This window comes from Sciurus carolinensis (assembly GCF_902686445.1).
Source record: "Sciurus carolinensis chromosome 14 unlocalized genomic scaffold, mSciCar1.2 SUPER_6_x, whole genome shotgun sequence".
Classification (NCBI taxonomy): domain Eukaryota; kingdom Metazoa; phylum Chordata; class Mammalia; order Rodentia; family Sciuridae; genus Sciurus; species Sciurus carolinensis.
The window spans coordinates 1,783,301-1,802,063 of record NW_025920104.1 but is presented as its reverse complement, the minus strand read 5'-3'; the positions used below and the strand labels follow the sequence as shown (position 1 = coordinate 1,802,063).

Here is an 18,763-nt window from a genome sequence, read left to right as displayed (position 1 = left end):
CATCTCAGTACATACATAAAATGCTATCACAACTTGTCAACTCTTAAATTTTCCTCTTTAAATTGCTACAACTGAATGCATATGAATGAGTTCAGAAAAATCTAACTTTCTCATTCTTTTCTTATTGACAATACTGTTTGAATTTTGATAGTAAATATAGAAAAAGGAAAAGACATGAAACAAAAATAAATAAAACATTTGATATAAAAATTCTTACCAATCATCACCTCTAATATTAATATTAAGTTCTAGGTATAGTGTTTAAAGCAGATATCTTATAAAGATTAATACAATATATTATATAGTTCAAAATACTCTAACAGTACATTATTTTTGGATATAGATATATATCATAAAAACATAAAGATATTCATAGGAATGATACTCAACAACTGTAGGAAAGTGATCAACTCATTGTGGGGGGGTTTCTATACCATTCTTGAATATGTAAAATACTTTATGAAGAACTAAAAATATTAGTATACAGAAAAATAACAAACACTTGCGACACCTTCAAATTTAAAAATAGCTGTTCTTTTTTTTTTTCCCAAATACCAGGTGCTTAACAATTTAACCACTGAGACACATTCCAAGACCTTTTTTATATTGTCTCACTGAATTGCTTAGGGCCTTACTATGTTTCTGAGGATGGCTTTGAACTCATGATTCTCCAGTTTCATCCCCAGAGCCCCTGGGATTACAGAATTGTGGCACCTCAGCTGGCATGATTTCAATTTTTAATTAAAGGTTTTGACTGGTGTGGACATGTTTCAAAAACAAAAATGGTTTGAGAGGCAAAATAATAGAAATGGTTTTTAAAGACTTAAATGAGGACATGTAGAATAAAATACCCCAAAACAGCAGTAAGGGTGTATGAGTGGGGACAAAAAGGTAACATATCTTTCCACTTTATTCCTGTGTATTTGTTATTATTTTTTAATTACCTTTCAATATTTTGTAGTTAAAATCAAATTTCAAATGGTTGACTACTTAGCAGTAGGTCCTTTCAAAAGAATCAAAAACCCATATATGCTATAAATTATATCAAGTTCTAATTCTTCAAGAGCCTCCATCACCTTCATTGAATCTCATCCCACTATTTCCAGGACAAATTTTCTTTTCTAAAACAAATTTCTGCCTATTCATTCCCAGCAACACTACTAACACTATACATGCATTAATATTAGTTATTCTGGCCTCTTTCTCCTTATTCAAATTTAATTTCAATTTCATTCTTTAAGTAGAAACTGAAGTTACACTACCTGACTACCAAGTCCAACAATTTTTCATTTGCTAACAATAACAAACATTTGTACATTGTTTATATGTTCTACATCCTTTAATTTACATATTCTCTCATTTCAGTTCTCTCTCTCCCCAACAACCCTTTTATATAAATGCATCCATATTTTACAAGGGAGAAAATTGAAGGTAGGAAATATTTGTACCTGGGTCAAGATTACAGAGCCATTGAGTGGCAGAGTTAGTAATCAAAGTCGGATCCAATTTGTTTCCCAAAGATTTTACTTTCTGCCAAACCATATATCATCTCTAACACAGAAGAAAATCATCTTACTATGTGCAATCTCACCTATTTTGTGTGAGAATGTTTTGTAGCTATAATTAGATGGTAAATATCTGTTATATTGTTGCATAATTTGAACCCTTACAGTCAACAATTTACATTTGCATATGAAGGTAATTTAAAAAATATATTTAAGAAACAGAAAAGCAAAATGGACCCCAGGACAGAATCGTGATGTTTTACATAAACAAACAGATGCTCCAAAAGTTTAAGTAATTTTCCTAAGAAATATACTGAATAGGCAATAAAGCTAGAACAAATATTCAAGGTTTTTTTTTTTTATAATACCTAAGCTCAGGCCTCATCCCACCAAAAGCAAAATTACACAACAGAAAAAAAAAAAATCACTACAACGTATATAACTACAACTGGAAACAATTCTTGATAAATATAAACTACAGTAAAGTAAATGCTGAAAAAGAAAACTCAGGGTGGCATAGGATTAGTCCAAATAGCCCTCTTGAATGATTTGTAAGAAATGATGTAAGTTAATTAGCATGGCACACAATGAGAAGGCAAAAAAATTAAGGCAGGCAGAACTCAAAGTCAACTAAGATATTTAGAATGATGGATATATCAACATGGATTGTGTTTTCATTATAAAAGCAGCACAAGCCTCTTGAAACAAGGAGTGCTTGTGAACTTAGAAGAGTGTGTTCAGTTGACATTACCCCTTAACTCTCACCAGAATCCAGGAGCTCCTCCACTGAGGAAGTATCTCCAGGGGCCAATGCCTTCTTAAACATTGCATTCTTTTCTTGTACAGGCAAAGGAATGTTTAATTTCTAAAGAAAGTCAAAAAGTTAGCTCCATGTTAATGGTGTTTCTGTTCCCAGGTTAGGAAACAGTGGCAACTGATGAGGGCACAGCTGTCAGGGTCTGGTCCACAGGCACAGCTTGTGCAGTGTCCTTACCTAAGAGGAGGGGCAAGGACAGATCTGAACCTGAGTGAAGAGTTGCCTGAGACCTGAAAACCATGTCTGAGGAATGGAAGGAATAATGAGGGATTTGCTTCAGCCCAAACACCCGAACTTGGAAACCCTGGTGAAAAGAGAAACACCCCAAGGAGTTAAGAAGTTTCCAGCTGAGACATTGCCTTCAAAAACCATACACACAAAACCCCGGCCCTACCTGGGAGAAATGGTGGAGTTACCCAATCTGCCAGTCTGTCATCCTACCTCTTGCTACTCTCCTCTCCGCCAGCCACCACCATGCCTGAAGCAGGTCCACTACAGCATCTGCCACTGTGCCAGACCAGTCACTCTCCCCATGCTCTGTGGAGTGCACATATGTGGTGCGTGTGCACAGTGCATTAGCGCAGGTCTGGCCCCTAAGTGTGGTGCGGGAATGTGCCACATGAGAACATTGGGACCTAAGTCTCCTCGCAAGTGCATGGCTGCGTGCATGCCCACTTCTCTGGGGCTCCTACTAACCCAAGGGAGAGCTTGAGGGGTGGCAACACTTAGTGTCCCCCAGGCTGACAGGCTCCTGACTGGAATTTTTTGTTCCTTTCAGGTACTCTCCCACCATCCTTATAGAGTATTTGGTGAAGTATTTACTGGGGCAGGAATGCCCGCTTGTGGTAGAAGCCGACAAGACCAGGTTCTCCTGGTGGTCCACCATCCCCTCCATTGCCAGTGGCCAGTTCTGCTGCTAACCGTGTGTCCAGGGGCAAGGACTCACAGTGGTGGAGCACCACGCATGCTCCAGATGCCATCAGACAGTGTGAGCCAAGAGGAGTTAGGAGGAGGACCCTCAAGGAATTCTTTACACTTAAGGTGATGTCAGAGTTAGACACTTTAGACCATGGGAACACTTGCCCGCTGTGAAATATAGATGTCCCAGAGGAAAACTCAGCCAAGAACTGGGGGTGCAGGGAGCAGTGGGTCCAAGGAGTTAGAAAGACTGCAAAGATTTAAACAAGCAGACAGGAAGTAAATGATTCAAACCCCAGGAGAAAGCAGTGTGATGGGCTGACTGATCTGGCTCCATGAGAATGTTATAGGCCAGACTCTAAGGGAAATGACTAAACAGACTCCATTTTGCTCTAAGAATCTATGTTATGAAAGAAATAAGTTTCTCCCATGAGAACACCCCGCCTCTGTACCCATCATAAGTTACTTAGCGTGACATGTTTAATAATATACAATGGCAACTCCTATGTAGTAAATAATTGCTTTCCTTTGATCTCTATTGCTCTTAACCAATGTAACATGTAAACGGTAATTGTGTGGATGTTAGCAACCATTCTTTAGTTTGTACCTAGGTAAGGGTCAGTTTAACCCACTTCCCCCTCTGTCAATGATCTCATGATGTTAGTTTGTAGCAACCATTCTTTAGTTTGTACCTAGGCAAGGGTCAGTTTGACCCTCTTGCTCCTCTGTCAATGATCTCATGATGTTAGTTTATATCATAGCAACAGACACTTATGATTAATGTGATTTTTGGTATAAGAAACCCTACAACCCTGTGGTTGGGGTTGTTTTCCTAATAGCCATTTTTTTGGGGCATTGTGTGAGATAGTCAGCCAGCCGGCTTATTAAAGACTCTCAAATTTGGACTTCTCAGTGGTGATCGGTCTGTTCTTAAGTTGAGCCTCCTAACAGCAGCCCAATGTCAAACACAATTTTCAACATCTGACTTCTAGATGGAATGTTGGTAGCACATTATCTTTGCCATCACAGAAAAGTTGATTCATCAAGAAACAGAACACATTCATATATCGAGATTATTTAAAAGGGAAGTAGCCATGCACCATTCTTCAAAAAGTGCTAAGCAGTGCATTTTTTCCTTGAAGATTCTTGGTTACTTATTTACTTCAGAGACTTTCAAAGGTAAGTACTTTTAAGTAAGTTATTTTGGGATCACATTTTTCTTTCTAAATGCTTTCATTCAATGCATATTATGGATCAGTAGGTATAGCTTGGCCCAGCTATGTTTGATAAGACAACATTAAAGACAAACCAAGTGGCCTCATGGAGCTCACATTTTAATGAGTAAAAATATGCAAATAAATGAGACTTTCAGATAGTAAGGGCCCTAAAGGAAATAAACTCGTGTTGTGCAGGTTTTGAAATCAAATCCTTAGGTTGTTTCTGGTGGAATAATTAGTTGCAGCTGTGAGCCCCTGAGCAATTTACTTAGCTTCTACCTCTGTACCAGTTAACTTTTCTGTAAAATGGAGATGCCCATAGTGTTCAACAAAAAGAGTTGTCAGGATTAAATTTAAGTAATGGGCTTGAAATAGGGCCCATCTCAATGTGAGGTAAATAAATCTTAACTATTATATTGTAAGTTTAGACAAGGTACTTAAAGCCTGAAAAGGGTACCATATGACAAAAAGTTGTTAGTCATAAACATGGGAGAGTAAAGCTTGACTGACAGTGGAGAAGGCTAGGCATGGCTGTAAGGCAGGAAAAAGTTGAGACCCAGGTATAGAACCATGGTGGATAAATGAGACCCCAAAAGGGCAAAGTTTAAGGATGTATTCACTAACAAATGCAATGAGGGCCCCTTAAATCTCAGCCACTTTAATCCCTTTCCTTGCTTGTAGAATCATTAAGAGGAGAGTGGGAAATGAAAGGGCTTTTCAGACTTTAAGTAAGGAGTTTGGGTTTTACTGTTAAGAGCTTTTTAAAAATGAAATGTTTTAAACTAAGGAAAGATGTATTCTGAAAAGTGTGTGTGTGTGTGTGTGTGTGTGTGTGTGAATTTAAAGACATTCCTTTTGAAGATAAGTCTTTTAGTTTGAACAACTGGATAAGTAGTGATATCATTCATTATGATGAGGGAAGACTACAGAATAAACTTGAAGACATAATGAGCATCTCAAAATTAATTCAAAACCAAACAGTCAAGTATAATTTTCAGGTGGGTGGTTAGAGGTAAGGAGTTTAGGAGAGTCTGTCTTGAAGATTTGCAATTGGTAGTCATCCCCATACAAGTAGTTGTGGTTTATCCAGCAAGAGCTTTTGTAAATATTAATTAGATTATTCTAGAATTTATATGGAAAAAGTAAAGGAACTAGAATACTTAAAACAGTTCTAAAAAAGAAGAATGAAGTAAGCACTTGATTTTAAGACTTTCAGGACTTTTTGATACAGATCAATGGAACAGAATGGAGAAATTAGAAATGGCACCATGCAACTACAGTGTAGCTAATTGGACAAAGATGTAGATCAATTTAAAGCAGGAAGGGTATAGTTATTTCAAAAAATGGTGCTGGAGCAATTGAATATATATATATGTTAAAAATTAAAAAAACCTCAACCTAACCTTTTACAATATTAACTTAAATGGGTCATAGGTCTACATGAATGCTAATAACTACATTATTCATAATTGCCAAAAGTAGAAAACAACTCAAATTTTCATCAACTGATGAATGGATAAACAAAATTGTTATATCCATACCATCTGTATTAGTTTCCTAGGGCCACTGATACATATTATCACAAAATTATGTGGCTTATAAGTCAGATTTTTTTTTCTCTCATTGTTCTGGAAAGTTGAAGGTAGGGATTGCCTACAAAATTTATTGTGAATTATAATCAATAGGATTTTGTAATTAAATGTGAAGGTTCATGAGGTGAGAAGTTAAAGTAGATAATAAAATAACAAATAATAAAGAGAATAAAGAGGAGGAAACAGCATAAATGTTTAAGGAACATTGATGTCCAGGTAAGTCTGGAGTTGCTCAGAGAGTCCTGAGCTATTGGTTAAACTTAAGAAGTCATCTTCCTAAAAGGAAATGACAAATTAAGGTAATAATTGCCCAAAGAGAGCAAAGATGAGGTTGGGGTCTGGAAATATATCCTTGGGTACCACCAAAGGAAAAGGAGCAAAACAAGGGGCTTAATGAATAGTAATCAAATTAGCAGAAGATAAGGGAAAGATCAGTGCTTCAAAAATTGTACCAAATTATAACCCAAATAATAACAATAATGATGATACTATTCATTTGATAGTGCTTCCTATATTCCAGTTAGTGTTCTAATGACTTTACTTATATTGTTAGTGAACTTCATTAAATTCTATGGAAGTAAATGCTATATCAATTTAACAGAAGTGGAAATAAAGACACAGGGTTTAGTACTTCTGTGTGTTCTGACACTTCTCTAAGTACTTTATATCCACTAATTTATATAATTCTCACTATAGTTTTTAATATGCCATTGTATCACCATTTTACTGATAAGGAAACTGAAGTACAGAAGTTATATAAGCTGTTCAAGAACACATAAGTAGGATAAACTGAATTTGTACCAGGCTCTTTGGCTCCCATGTTGTGCTCAGTTTTAACTAGGAAAATTGAATACCCACAAAGCACTCTCTTGTTTGAGGATACTTGTGCCATTTGAATGATTCCAGCACTGTAAAGGGAAGCACTCTTTTCCAAAGAAGCTTTCATCTTCTTACTAGAAAACCAGACTCAGAATAAACTATGATTCATTTACAGGTAAATCACAAGTTTATTCCTGGACAAATAAGTCATGGGTGACTTGGTTTTGTCTGAAAACATTTGGGAATTTCCCCAGGATGACTTCCTGGAATGGTTGGAAAACCACCTACCCACTACAGGAAAGAATTCAGTATTCTATGTGGTTCTCTGATGACAGGAGCCTGGTAAAACAAAGAAAACAGGAAACCAGTGACACACCAGGAGTAACTGTTACTCAAATTTAGACTTTTCCAGTTCTTGTGTTTTTTAATAACTTTTAAGCTTTGACTCAGACATTAGTGATGATTAGCCAATACAGTTCATTTTGCCATAACAAATGATGATGCTGTATTTAATGAGAACTTGTCTTACTGTCAGTATTATCACATTTTCAAATTTCTTATTTTTTATAGGACTATGTGTGGTATTATTTGTAAAAATTTGAAAATATTCTATTGAGATCCTAAAATCTTAATCTGGTCTGAGTTTCAGTTGGGTTAACTCTCTCATTGGAGATAATTTTGCAGGCATAAAATGGCAAAAAAAAATTTCAATTTACATTCACAAGACATTTAAGGAGAAAGATAAGCTATATCTTTTTATTATATAGCATTAGTTGAGTCCATGAATACTTACTGTCTGCCTGCTGTATTTTTTAGGCATCATGGGAGAAGTTGTAAGAAAGGCAGGCAAGATCTTTGACCTCAGAATATTTATAGTCTAGTCAGAATCAAATGAATGAATATATTTAATATCAGGAGAAATTTTCTATTAAGAAAAATTAGCCAAGTAAAGGGGATAAAAGGTAATGGAAGCAAATGGAAATTTAAAATAGGAATTCCAGGGAAGTCCTCTCTGAGGTATTATTCTTAGTGTGATGGGAAGCAACAGGAATCTGATTTACCATTATAAAAAAATCATTGACTGCAAGGAGGAAAGGGTATACATATAGAAGCAGACCAGTCACATGAATTAGTGAATATAAAGAAAGATTTCAGGATTTGGATGTAAGGCAGTTCCAAGTTTTTATTAACTTTTATTAAGTTTTATTAAAAAATATAGGGCTGGGGAGATAGCTTGGGCTGGGGAGATAGCTTAGCTGGTAGAGTGCTTGCTTCACAAGCACAAGACCCTAAGTTCAATTCCCAGTACCACAAAAATAAATAAGTAAATAAATAAATAAATAAATAAATAAATAAATATAAAGAATACTTAGAATTTTGAAGTTAAGGTACTAATACAGTAGTGAATTCTTTTATGTATTCTTATAAGTTTCTTTCTGGAAAAAGATAAGAATATAACCCAAATCCTTAAGTAGAAAATATTCACCTGGAAATTATGAAAATTGATGTTGGTTAAGAAGCATCAAGTAGTACGGCATGAAGAATCAAGTTAATAAAAATGTTTGTTATATGTTTGTTTCTTCAACAGCACATAAGAATGTCTAATAAGTTAGAAGTAAGATGATAGAGAAAGAGAGGTCAGAATGACATCGAAATTATAGACCTGGATAATTTGGAGAATGATGCTGTTTACCTCAATGGTGAAAAATAAATATAATGGCAGATTTGAATGTGTGTGCACGGGATAAGTTGGGCATTGAAATTAAGAGTACCAATTGAGATCTGGGTGCAGTGGCACATGCCTGTAATCCCAGTGGCTCAGGAGGCTGAGGCAGGAGAATCTTGTATTCAAAGCCAGTTTCAGGAACAATGAGGGGCTAAGCAATTCAGTGAGATCGTGCCTCTAAATAGCACAAAATAGGGCTGGGGATATGGGCTCAGTGGTCAAGTGCCCCTGAATTCAATTCCTGCTCACCCCTCCAAAAAAACAGTGTTAATTAAACTAAAATGAATATTAAATAGAAAGGTAGATATAGATTCACAATTTGTATAAATTGTTTCCTGGGATGCTTCTTTGATTTTATGTTTTTTTAGTTAAGTAGGAAATTTACATTTTTTAATTAACTAGGAAATTTACTTATTTACTTCACTTCTGAAGGCAATCTTCTTACACATTTACTGTCTGTAGAAATTTACTTCATGTTATCTATTATTTTCTTTCTAGATTTTAATGTATCCCCTGCTGCATTGTAGACAGATATTATAGAAGATAGTTCTTAAGAGTATGTTAACCTTTATTCAAACACATTATTAATTATAGACACTGAGAAATATAAATGGCTTATAAAAACAGAGGCAATCTTGTATTGAAAAACATTGCAAAAAAATGCAAGTTTAAAAACTGGATTAAAAAGTAACTAATGATAAAATCCTATAACATTATTTCCAGAACTTTCTTGAATACAGGACACTTGAAAATTAGTAATATATTGATGAACACCAAGGAGAACTAAACAGATATATTTGGCTCTTGAATTAAAGTAGGTACCAAAATATGGGCATTTAGATAAATTATTTGCTACAAAAAAATCAATCATGTGTTTACAATGCATTCTAAATAATACAGCTGTTGAAATTACAAGATAAGATATCAAACATACATCACAGATTAATGAATAAAATTAATACCTTACAATAGTTTATTAACTGAAAAATGCAATTGTCCCTCTGTATCTCTGGATTCTGTATGTGCAGATTCAACAAATTGAAGATAGAAATTTTAAATTGTAAAAATTGCTTCTGTGCTTAATATTTATAGTCTTTTCTCCTTGTCATTTACCCCTCGAAATATGATCGAGCACTTATTTATATGATATTGTTATTGTACTAGATATTGTAAGTAATTTAGAGAAGATATAAAGTATATGAGAGGGTGCTTCTTGGTTTTATGCACTCTGCCATTTTTTTTTTGTGAAGGACTTGAGCATTCACAAATATTGGATCCAGGAAGTCTTGTAACCTATTCTCCTTATATACCAAGGGACAGCTACAATACTTAGAGCTGAAACTCATTTAGCATTTACAATGGCTAGAGACTATTCCAAGCATTTTATATATACTAACCTTGTATCAGTTAGGAATACTTTTAGCTGCAGGTGAAAATATGCATTAATATTCACTTAAATGGTTAATTTTTCAAGTTAAAATAGTCTGATAGCTTGTAGTAGTTCAGTTCACAATAATTTCTCACAGCATCTACTCCATTCTCTTTGCCTTGTCCTTGTTGTTGCAAGATGTATCTCTCAATCTCAAGTCATATGTTTGTGTTAAAGATAAGAAAAAGGAATAAAAGAGGGTCCCAGCTACATCTGTCCCCTCTTATCAGGGAAACCAAACCATTTTTATAAACTTCAATAGATGTCTGTGTTGGTCTCCTTCACTGGCATTATTACCTAGTACCCAAGTAGTGAGAGGGGTTGGGAAATCAGTCATCACACTTTTTGAGCTTTTATGGTGGAATAGGTTGGGAATGGGTCTTAGATTTGACAGCCAACAGTGACTGCCCTGAGTCCATGCAGTCCTTTTGAAAAGCCTATCAGATGGGTAATTTTATAACCATTTTACAAATGATAAACTAAGAGAGATAAATTAAAAAATTAGATCAAATTCACAAAACTAAATAACATAGAGTTGGAAATCAAATCAGATGGTCTGCCTCCAGAATCTACCTTGTTCTTAGCCAATCTACTATGGTGTGGAAAAATCCATAGACATAACATTTTATCTTCTTCTGTGAGTGATCATACATATTGTTTCTTACTATTCTCATGAATGTTTTTTATAATAGACAATGTATCACCTAAGGGTAAAATCAAATAAAAGTGTGCTATTACTCTTATGCTTTCTAAAGCAATAAACCACTTAACAAACTCAAATTTGTAAAATCATTCTTTCCATGAATTATAAGAATTTTCATACCTGATATCTGAGATTTTCTCATAAATCCTGTGAGAAACAGAGAGTTAGATGTGATTGCAATGGATAATTGGGAATACTAGGTCAAGGTTGTGTCAAAGAGTTTTGGGAATTCAATTCAGATTTGCACAGAGGCAGGCATTTTTTACTTGATTAGATATCTGCCAAGGTAGAAGTCTTTTCATGAGAATGATTTTTACAAATTCATTTTTAGCTGGTACATAAAAACAGGAAAATTTAACATGTGAATGTGAATCCATGTAACTTTTGATGCACATGCACATTGTATAATGTTTAAATCAGTTTAAACATTTCTATCTCCTCACATGCTTGCAATTTCTTTACAGTGAAATCTTTAAAAATTCCTCTAGGGTTTTGAATATACAGTACACTATTGTGATCTACAATCACCCTACTGTGCAATGTAGTGTACCAAAACTTCTTATTGCTATCTAACTGTAATACCCATTGATCTAGCTCTTTTCATTGACATAACCTCCCCAACCTCTGGTAAACACCATTTTACTCCAAACTTCTATGCGATCAATTTTTTTTAGGCTCCATGTATGAATGAGATTATGCAGTGATTGCCTTTGTGTACCCAGCTTATTTCATTTAATATGATAAAAATAATATTTCATGTTGAAAATGACAATGTTTATTATTTTTATGGTCAAAGAATATTCCATTGAGTATATGTCCTGCATTTTCCTTATCTGTTCACCAGCTGATGATGAACACTTAGATTGTTTCCATCTCTTGGAATCTGTGAATAACACTAGCAATGAAAGGTTAGACTATTGAGGTCTCTTTTGCATAATGATTTCCTTTCCTTTGGGTATATATCCAGTAGTGGGATTGCTGGATCTTATGGTAGTTCTGTTTTAAATTTTTCAAGGAACTTCTAGACTAATTTACATCACCACCAATAGTGGGCAAGTGTTCTCCCTATATCCTTTATTATAATTTTAAGAAAAATTGAAACAAGTGTTACATTTTAAAATTTCCTTACATCTATAACAGAAATTTAAAAATTTAAAAGGAAGCATTTAAATGTTTCTCAACAATTTTTTAATGGTAGTGTCTGAGATACCACATTTGATTCCTTGATTCCTTAAAATTTTGTAACACAATGGGGAGAGGGGGTAAGGCAAGACACAGTATTTCCATAGCTTTATTTTATAAAATATAACTCTGAGTAATTGTATATTCTGTGTTGGAAATAAGCTATAGACACTGTTGTTATTGTCTGAAAGAAATCAAAACCTTACTGACATAATTCATGTCAATTATTTTGAATATTCAAATGAATCTTTTGTTTCTTGTAATAAAATTAAGTTTATATTACTTTTCACATTGTAATAGGCAACATCATTTTTTTTGTTGCTACAATGTTTTGTAAATACACAAATTTAAGATAATTTTTTTCTGTCTCAATAAATTCTCATGTATGTGTACCATAATATCAAAATAATTCTAGAGCTCTCAGTTTTCAAAGTTCCAAGGATATGGAAGATATCAATTTAACTGCCAGGAAATGTTCATAAGACATTTGTTTTGGATTTGGGAGCAACAGGGGATTGAATCCAGGAACACTTAACCACTGACCTATGTTTGCAGCTCTTTTTTGTATCTTTATAGAAACAGGGAATCTGTAAGTTGCTTAGGGCTTCCTAAGTTGCTGAGACTGGCTTTGAACTGGTGATCCACTTGTGTTTCATTTCCTAATAGATCTTAATACCCTTGAGTAGAGCTTCAGGAATTTGACTGAAATTGATTTCAATCATAAATGTCTCTTCTGAGCCTGTACCTATTCTTTTAAGCTAGTCAAACATGCAGCATTAATATGAATGAGGAAGCAGTAGTTCCTAAGGAACTAGCACTATTCTCTTTTAGCTCACTCTCACCATCACTCCTCCTCAATATTACTGGGCTTGTGTCTTGTGTATCAGCTACCTTGCCCACACCATGGCTCAATTACCACATTTCTCATAGCCTCTCAAATAAGTTCTGTCAGGTACCTCATAGATTCCACCATTTTTTTCTTCCCATTCTATTACTTATGTTAAGTAATGGAACTTCTGCTGGTAATTCTCTACTTTTGAGACCAGGCTACTGCTCCCATGGGAATTATGGCACTTATCCAACCACTTGGGCTTTTTCACTGAAGTTCATCCCTGTGTTTCTAGAGACTTAGTAATTGCATAGATATCTAAAGTGGGCAAGAATGTCTTTATTGTGTAATAGTTTGCTGGTCAGGGTCCCAAAAATATTTATTACTTGTGAAACTTTGCCAAGCATTATGTCTTTTTGAAAGAAAACATAGCATTCTTTTCATCATTCCTGCCTTCTTGTCCACTTAGGATAATTTAAAGCAACTACTGATTGAACACTTTATCATCATCAGCTCAAGTGCTATATATGCATTATTACCTTTTATACACTTGAAAGAACTTTAAGGAATGAGGGTAATTCTCAGTTTTATGGATAAGTCACCCAAGAGAGAACAACTTAAATATTTGCCAAGTATCTCATGACTAATAGCTACAGGGTGGGATTCAAAGTCAGAAAAATTGGACCCTGTAGTTGATGTTGATGTGCAACTAGCTCCATTTTATTCTGCTGGCAATTCCAACCTCCAGCTGACATGACTGGGGTGATAACTCAGAGAATTGCATTACTCTGAGACTATGATTCCTCCTGTTCCTCCCAATGGTCTTACCAAAGATTGAACAATAGGGGCTTGCAACAGGATGACCACTTGACTCAGGTGGGGATGATTCCGTGGTGCAATTTGTGCTCAAGGGTTTTCCTTTGGGATCAAAATAAAATCAATATCTAATGAGAAGCATGCTTCTGCTGATCTGTCCTACTTCCTCCCCTTATCTTCTTTTGGGAGAGCAGACAGTAAAACTCTTGGACAAGAAAATCATCTCAGGTTTTCTACTGAATGTGACCTAGTAAACTCCCAATTCCATTTTTTAACCACTACAATACATTGTCTTATTTTTTTATTGAACCAAGATTTACTTTATTAACTCATGATACATTTCCTCAATTGTTCATGTCAATTAATAGTATGATAAAGTTAATCCTACTGATGACTGCATCTCATGATCAGCTTCATTTGATCTTAGGCTACACTCTTTTCACTGAGAGTTTTTTAAAGTAGAACATGGATAAATTTTTGTAATCAATGATGAAATATGCTGGTCCAAGGATATTCAGTGAAAATTTAATAATATATTCCTCTGAAAATAATTAGGTTTAATATTTAGCATTTTTGATAATAAAATTATATCACTAGAAACAAAATTCAAATTTTTTTGTTGATAGAAAACTAGGTTCCATGCAATACTATGTATTTTCTCTATTACAGAGTACTAAGTGTCTTGCCTCTAGTATATAGATTTGTTAAGCAAATTGCTTTTACATTCAGAATTTTAAAAGTATGTAGAAATAAGAATATAATACAGATTACCTGTCCAGGAATTGGAAACACCAAAATTAAGAAACAAAGTGATCTGCCTAGGTGGTGTTCACAAAGGATTTAATTTTTTCAAGCACAGATCAATATACTACCATTGAATGAAAATGGTACACCTTATCATGACAAATAACTTCTGTGTAATTGATTCACTAAGCATTCTGGTGGAGGTCCTTGTTCACTGCAGATTGTACAGTTTTATTTCAAAATCAGGGAAGCAGGTAGAATTTGTAATGAAAGGGGTAATTGTTGAATATTTAAGCACACATAATCTACTTGGGAATAAACAGTATGATTTACATAATGGGAAATCATGGCAACTAATCAACAGGAATTCAAGAAAGGATAAATAGCATTCTGAAAAAAGAGGAACAAGAAGATGTAACTTATTAACATTAGCAAAAATACCTTTGATAAAGGTTTTCCTTTCCTCTGCTGTGCTCCACCAACCCCACATGCAACCCCAAACACATGTGCATGTGTGTGCATACAACCCCCCCCCACACACACACAGACATGCACACAAGAAGCTATACCTTAGAAAGATAAATTAACTACAGGATAGGGGAAAATTTTTGTTTTATTGAGGAATTGACTTATAAACAACACAGAGTTGGGACAGTTACTTATTAAAAAGAAGGTTGAACTTGACTCCCGCAGCAAAATGTACTTATCTGAACCAGAATTTTTATAGACTGGGTACTTACATTAGATCTCTGAGTTTTCAATCATATTATACAAATGATTTTTGTCTATGAAAAAATGGAACAAAAAGGTTTTTAATGTCCTAAATGCTGCAAATGAGAACTGAGAGTTGAACGTTGGTATGGCTAAGCATAAGATAGATTATATGACTACAAAGAATCCAAACGATGGCTTACACTTAAATTATTTTAATTTTTTGTGGTAAGATTACTTAACACAAAATTTATCATTTTAACTCTTTCAGGGACATTAAGTACATTTCAGTGGCATTGAGTACCTTCACCATGTTGTGCCATCATCCCCATCATGAATTTCCAAAAAAATTTCAATTTTCCAACAGAAACTCTGATTCCATTTAAAAATATCTCCCCACTCTTCTGCCTGCAAGCTCCTGGTAATCTTTATGATTGCCTATTCTATCTACCTCCTAAAAATAAAATTATGAAACAGTCGTCCTTTTGTATCTGGCTTATTTCATTTAGCAAAGTTTTATAAGTTAATTCAGTAATAAGTAATAAGTAATAAAAAGTAACAAGTATAAGTAATTTAATAAGTATAAGTAATAAGTATAAGTAATTTATAGCATGTATTGGAACTTCATTCCTTGTAATGGGTGAAAAATATTTTATTATATGTAATTTTTTTAAAAAAAGGAAGTGTATACCATCAGACATGCACATGCTGAGTATTTGGTGGGCAATATCTCATGTAATCCTCATAAAAACTAATATAGGAGATATGATTATCTCCAGTTTATAGATTAGAACACTGAGGCCTAGAAAGTTTAAGTACCATGCTTGAGTAAGTGATATAATTGGAATTTGAACTAGGTCTATCTTTAGTGTTCACTTGTTTAGGCATCACAGCATAATTTCACATTAGTGGTCATGTCCTCCATTGAAACACTAATATAGTTTTGAAACATGAACTTGAGAATGTACACAAAACTAGAATAGAAGGTGTAGAGATTGGCATGTTAGAGTAAACAAGAATTGAAGGATTTTGTTGCTGTCATGTTATCAATAAATATTTTTTCTTTTGAATAAATGAAGGTAAAAAGGAACAAAGATTGGATTTCAATCTTGAAGGCTATGTTTAGGATAAACAAAATGATATGTGACAAATCTTGGCCTATGAAATGTAGAGATCTTTCCATAAAGAGTTTCAATCAGAAAACTTATGGCAAAAGGAATTGTTATATTATTCTAAAAGTAGAGATCATATGGAGTCAAAATAGAAAGTTGTAAATAAGAGTTTATTTATGTATTTTATTAAGAGACAAATAATCATATTATGGGAGTTCATCCCTGAAAGTTTAGTTGCCAAGGCTAACGGCAACTAGACATTTCATGAGCTATAACCACACCTTTAAATTCAGATAAACTGGCATAAAGGTTACACAAAAAGCTATCAATCTGCACTTTCACACTTCCAGTGATAGGAAGAACACATAATCTCTGTTGTTATTTGGTTATACAGACATCCAGTATTGTGTTGAGACTAGTTCTTCCTCCATTCACTTTTCAGCCTGGGGTCTTTGGTCTTTCACAAGATTATGCAGATAAGCCAAATGTTTTCAACCCTATGATAAACTTTCAAATATTTGAAGACAACACCATGTTATTACCAACCTTCTTTCTCTTTGCTCAAGAATATTAGCAGCCAGGGCTTGAGAGGCCAAGATGCTGAAGAAATTAAGCCCAAATTATACACCAGAAGATACTTGCAGATTTCCAACAGGCTACAAGCAATTTATATAGGAAAAGATTAATCACATGGAATTCATTAAAATGAAGAAATTTTACATAATCATTACCACTAATAAAGTGAAAATCCAACCCACAGAGGTGAAGAAGATATTTGTAGTATATTTCATCTGACAAAGTACTTATATCTATAGTATGTGAAAAATTCCTAAAAATCAAACAATCAAAAAAAAAAATAACAGAAGAAGAGAAGATTAACTGAACAAGTGCTTTGTAAATAAACATACTTGGTGACCAATAAACATAAAAATGTATTTAAAATCATTAACCATCAGAAAATACAGTCTAAAAGTATGAGATACTATAACTTACCACAATGATTAAAATTAAAACAAAGCAGAACATAAGTTGTGATAATTCTAAGTATTATCTTGGATGTGGAACAACTAGAACTCCCATATGTTCTTGGTAAAATGTAAATTATGAACTGAAGCTAATATTTTTGAAAACTATAACAATAGTTAATAAAACTTAACATGTGCAAATTTAATGCCCAAGATTTTTTACCTCTAGATAATACCTAAAATATGCAAAAACTGAACAACCCAAATATTGACAAAGTAGAATGGATTAATGTATTCATTATATACATACAATGGATTACTATGTAGAAATGAAATGACTACTTTTACATACACCACCATGCATGAGTTTCACAAAAATAAATTAAGCAAAAGAAACCAGACACTAAAGATTTCATACTGTGATTCCACTTACATGAAATCTAAAAACCAGCAAAATGAATGTATGGTCTTAGAAGTCAGATAGTTTTATGGGGGTAAGTTAAATGACCAGAAAGTGACAGAAGTAAGGTTTCTTATTACCCTGGTAATTGTTACTTCAGTGTATTCAACCTGCAAAAGTTCATCTATAGGAAGTAGGCAATTTTCTATATATATAGTATGTTTCAAAAGTGAACTGTAGCTGGACTTGAATGTTCACTTTTTGAAAGATAATATACATACATAAAAGTAATATATAGTACGTAAAATATTACACTCTTATAATACCAGTGGTTTGGGAGGCTGAGGCAGGAGATTGCAAGTTCAAATTCAGCCTCCGCAGTTTAGCAAGGCCCTAAAGCAATTTGGGGAGACACTGTCTTAAAATTAAATATAAAAAGGATTGGGAATGTGGCTCAGTGGGTAATGTAAACTTGAGTTCAATGCCTGGTATCAAAAAAAGTGAACTTTAAAATGAAAAATAATTCCCATAATTAGGTTTAAAAATCAGTTACTTAAATATTTTGCATTACTATGCTGTGAAATTAATAAGTCTGTATGTATGTTCATAGTAAACACAATATAAAGATTTTGAAACTTATACTGCACTCAACAATTTGAATTTTTTGTGAGAGACTGAAAATATCAAGAGACTATCATTTTCTCATCCTTTCCCCTAAAAAAGAATTCTAGCTCAGCATTTTTGATAATGAGAGCTGGGCAATAAATGAGCAAATTACTGATCCTAATTTGCATTTTTCTGGGGTTTTATTATATATGCAAACTGCTCAATGTAGATTTGACATATATGGAGCACTCAAGACAGTTACTTGTTAAACTATTTGTATCTTGCATTGCACTATAGGTTTATTTTGAGTTTGTTAATAATTTAAACATCAATGTCTCTTTCAAAACTGAATCTCATGCTTGTACAAATTTTGAACCTGTGCAGTAATTGCTTTATTTTATTGTGGTAGAATTTGATCCTAATCTAACAGGATATTTATGGATTGTGAGTTATTTTCAATTTAAGCATTTATGTTGTTCAGGGAGGACTCAAACTAGAACCTTATTTACCATCCTTACTAACTTCTGTTTTGACTCACAGTTACTAGAACTCAGATTTTTCTAGATGGTTATTCAATCAATTATGAATACTACCAATGGGACTCACATTTGGTCCATGTTTTTTTTGTCACTAAGGATGTGAAAATAAAAATGACATAAAACATCTCTCATT

The 18,763-nt window shown here is 33.8% G+C and overlaps 1 pseudogene; it reads right to left on the bottom strand.

Annotated features, from left to right (window-relative positions):
* LOC124973149 (ankyrin repeat, SAM and basic leucine zipper domain-containing protein 1-like) overlaps positions 1 to 18,763 on the bottom strand; it is a 100,245-nt pseudogene that overhangs the window by 24,757 nt on the left and 56,725 nt on the right.